This window comes from Phyllobates terribilis, unplaced genomic scaffold (genome assembly GCF_046119375.1).
Source record: "Phyllobates terribilis strain yellow unplaced genomic scaffold, ASM4611937v1 Scaffold_20__1_contigs__length_20440879, whole genome shotgun sequence".
NCBI classification, from domain to species: domain Eukaryota; kingdom Metazoa; phylum Chordata; class Amphibia; order Anura; family Dendrobatidae; genus Phyllobates; species Phyllobates terribilis.
Window position 1 is genome coordinate 14,382,974 of NW_027362780.1, and position 4,841 is coordinate 14,387,814.

Here is a 4,841-nt window from a genome sequence, read left to right on the forward strand (position 1 = left end):
TATACAATTTAATACAGCATAGGACAAAACCACATAAATACAATTTAATAAAGCATAGGATAAAACAACATAAATACAATTTAATAAAGCATAGGATAAAACAACATAAATACAATTTAATAAAGCATAGGATAAAACAACATAAATACAATTTAATAAAGCATAGGTTAAAACAACATAAATACAATTTAATAAAGCATAGGTTAAAACAACATAAATACAATTTAATAAAGCATAGGACAAAACAACATAAATACAATTTAATAAAGCATAGGTTAAAACAACATAAATACAATTTAATAAAGCATAGGATAAAACAACATAAATACAATTTAATAAAGCATAGAATAAAACAACATAAATACAATTTAATAAAGCACAGGATAAAACAACATAAATACAATTTAATAAAGCATAGGATAAAACAACATAAATACAATTTAATAAAGCATATGTTAAAACAACATAAATACAATTTAATAAAGCATAAGTTAAAACAACATGAATATAATTTAGTAAAGTATAAGATAAAACAACATGAATACAATTTAATAAAGCATATGTTAAAACAACATAAATACAATTTAATAAAGCATAGGCTAAAACTACATAAATACAATTTAATAAAGCATAGGATAAAACAAATTAAATACAATTTAATAAAGCATAGGATAAAACAACATAAATTCAATTTAATAAAGCATAGGATAAAACAACATAAATACAATTTAATAAAGCATAGGATAAAACAATATAAATACAATTTAATAAAGCATAAGATAAAACAACATGAATACAATTTAATAAAGCATAGGTTAAAACAACATAAATACTATTTAATAAAGCATAGGATAAAACAACATAAATACAATGTAATAAAGCATAGGTTAAAACAACATAAATACAATTTAATAAAGCATAGGATAAAACAACATAAATACAATTTAATAAAGCGTAGGATAAAACCACATAAATACAATTTAATAAAGCATAGGTTAAAACAACATAATTACAATTTAATAAAGCATAGGATAAAACAACATAAATACAATTTAATAAAGCATAGGATAAAACAACATAAATACAATTTAATAAAGCATAAGTTAAAACAACATAAATACAATTTTAAAAAGCATAGGATAAAACAACATATATACAATTTAATACAGCATAGGACAAAACCACATAAATACAATTTAATAAAGCATAGGATAAAACAACATAAATACAATTTAATAAAGCATAGGATAAAACAACATAAATACAATTTAATAAAGCATATGTTAAAACAACATAAATACAATTTAATAAAGCATAAGATAAAACAACATAAATTCAATTTAATAAAGCATAGGATAAAATAACATAAATACAATTTAATAAAGCATAGGATAAAACAATATAAATACAATTTAATAAAGCATAAGATAAAACAACATGAATACAATTTAATAAAGCATAGGTTAAAACAACATAAATACTATTTAATAAAGCATAGGATAAAACAACATAAATACAATGTTTTAAAGCATAGGTTAAAACAACATAAATACAATTTAATAAAGCATAGGATAAAACAACATAAATACAATTTAATAAAGCATAGGATAAAACCACATAAATACAATTTAATAAAGCATAGGTTAAAACAACATAATTACAATTTAATAAAGCATAGGATAAAACAACATAAATACAATTTAATAAAGCATAGGATAAAACAACATAAATACAATTTAATACAGCATAAGTTAAAACAACATAAATACAATTTTAAAAAGCATAGGATAAAACAACATATATACAATTTAATACAGCATAGGACAAAACCACATAAATACAATTTAATAAAGCATAGGATAAAACAACATAAATACAATTTAATAAAGCATAAGTTAAAACAACATAAATACAATTTTAAAAAGCATAGGATAAAACAACATATATACAATTTAATACAGCATAGGACAAAACCACATAAATACAATTTAATAAAGCATAGGATAAAACAACATAAATACAATTTAATAAAGCACAAGATAAAACAACATAAATACAATTTAATAAAGCATAGGATAAAACAACATAAATACAATTTAATAAAGCATATGTTAAAACAACATAAATACAATTTAATAAAGCATGAGATAAAACAACATGAATATAATTTAGTAAAGTATAAGATAAAACAACATGAATACAATTTAATAAAGCATAGGTTAAAACAACATAAATACAATTTAATAAAACATAGGATAAAACCGCATAAATACAATTTAATAAAGCACAGGATAAAAAAACATAAATGCAATTTAATAAAGCATAGGATAAAACAACATAAATACAATTTAATAAAGCATAGGTTAAAACAACATAAATATAATTTAATAAAGCATAGGATAAAACAACATAAATACAATTTAATAAAGCATAGGATAAAACAACATACATACAATTTAATAAAGCATAGGTTAATACAACATAAATATAATTTAATAAAGCATAGTATAAAATAACATAAATTCAATTTAATAAAGCATAGGATAAAACAACATAAATACAATTTAATAAAGCAAAGGATAAAACAACATAAATACAATTTAGTAAAGCATAGGTTAAAACAACAAAAATACAATTTAATAAAGCATATGTTAAAACAACATAAATACAATTTAATAAAGCATAGGCTAAAACTACATAAATACAATTTAATAAAGCATAGGATAAAACAAATTAAATACAATTTAATAAAGCATAGGATAAAACAACATAAATTCAATTTAATAAAGCATAGGATAAAACAACATAAATACAATTTAATAAAGCATAGGATAAAACAATATAAATACAATTTAATGAAGCATAAGATAAAACAACATGAATACAATTTAATAAAGCATAGGATAAAACAACATGAATACAATTTAATAAAGCATAGGATAAAACAACATAAATACAATTTAATAAAGCATAGGTTGAAACAACATAAATACAATTTAATAAAGCATAGGACAAAACAACATAAATACAATTTAATAAAGCATAGGATAAAACAACATAAATTCAATTTAATAAAGCATAGGATAAAACAACATAAATACAATTTAATAAAGCATAGGATAAAACAATATAAATACAATTTAATAAAGCATAAGATAAAACAACATGAATACAATTTAATAAAGCATAGGTTAAAACAACATAAATACTATTTAATAAAGCATAGGATAAAACAACATAAATACAATGTAATAAAGCATAGGTTAAAACAACATAAATACAATTTAATAAAGCATAGGATAAAACAACATAAATACAATTTAATAAAGCATTGGATAAAACCACATAAATACAATTTAATAAAGCATAGGTTAAAACAACATAATTACAATTTAATAAAGCATAGGATAAAACAACATAAATACAATTTAATAAAGCATAGGATAAAACAACATAAATACAATTTAATAAAGCATAAGTTAACACAACATAAATACAATTTTAAAAAGCATAGGATAAAACAACATATATACAATTTAATACAGCATAGGACAAAACCACATAAATACAATTTAATAAAGCATAGGATAAAACAACATAAATACAATTTAATAAAGCATAGGATAAAACAACATAAATACAATTTAATAAAGCATAGGATAAAACAACATAAATACAATTTAATAAAGCATAGGTTAAAACAACATAAATACAATTTAATAAAGCATAGGTTAAAACAACATAAATACAATTTAATAAAGCATAGGACAAAACAACATAAATACAATTTAATAAAGCATAGGTTAAAACAACATAAATACAATTTAATAAAGCATAGGATAAAACAACATAAATACAATTTAATAAAGCATAGGATAAAACAACATAAATACAATTTAATAAAGCACAGGATAAAACAACATAAATACAATTTAATAAAGCATAGGATAAAACAACATAAATACAATTTAATAAAGCATATGTTAAAACAACATAAATACAATTTAATAAAGCATAAGTTAAAACAACATGAATATAATTTAGTAAAGTATAAGATAAAACAACATGAATACAATTTAATAAAGCATATGTTAAAACAACATAAATACAATTTAATAAAGCATAGGCTAAAACTACATAAATACAATTTAATAAAGCATAGGATAAAACAAATTAAATACAATTTAATAAAGCATAGGATAAAACAACATAAATTCAATTTAATAAAGCATAGGATAAAACAACATAAATACAATTTAATAAAGCATAGGATAAAACAATATAAATACAATTTAATGAAGCATAAGATAAAACAACATGAATACAATTTAATAAAGCATAGGATAAAACAACATGAATACAATTTAATAAAGCATAGGATAAACCAACATAAATACAATTTAATAAAGCATAGGTTGAAACAACATAAATACAATTTAATAAAGCATAGGACAAAACAACATAAATACAATTTAATAAAGCATAGGATAAAACAACATAAATTCAATTTAATAAAGCATATAATAAAACAACATAAATACAATTTAATAAAGCATAGGATAAAACAATATAAATACAATTTAATAAAGCATAAGATAAAACAACATGAATACAATTTAATAAAGCATAGGTTAAAACAACATAAATACTATTTAATAAAGCATAGGATAAAACAACATAAATACAATGTAATAAAGCATAGGTTAAAACAACATAAATACAATTTAATAAAGCATAGGATAAAACAACATAAATACAATTTAATAAAGCGTAGGATAAAACCACATAAATACAATTTAATAAAGCATAGGTTAAAACAACATAATTACAATTTAATAAAG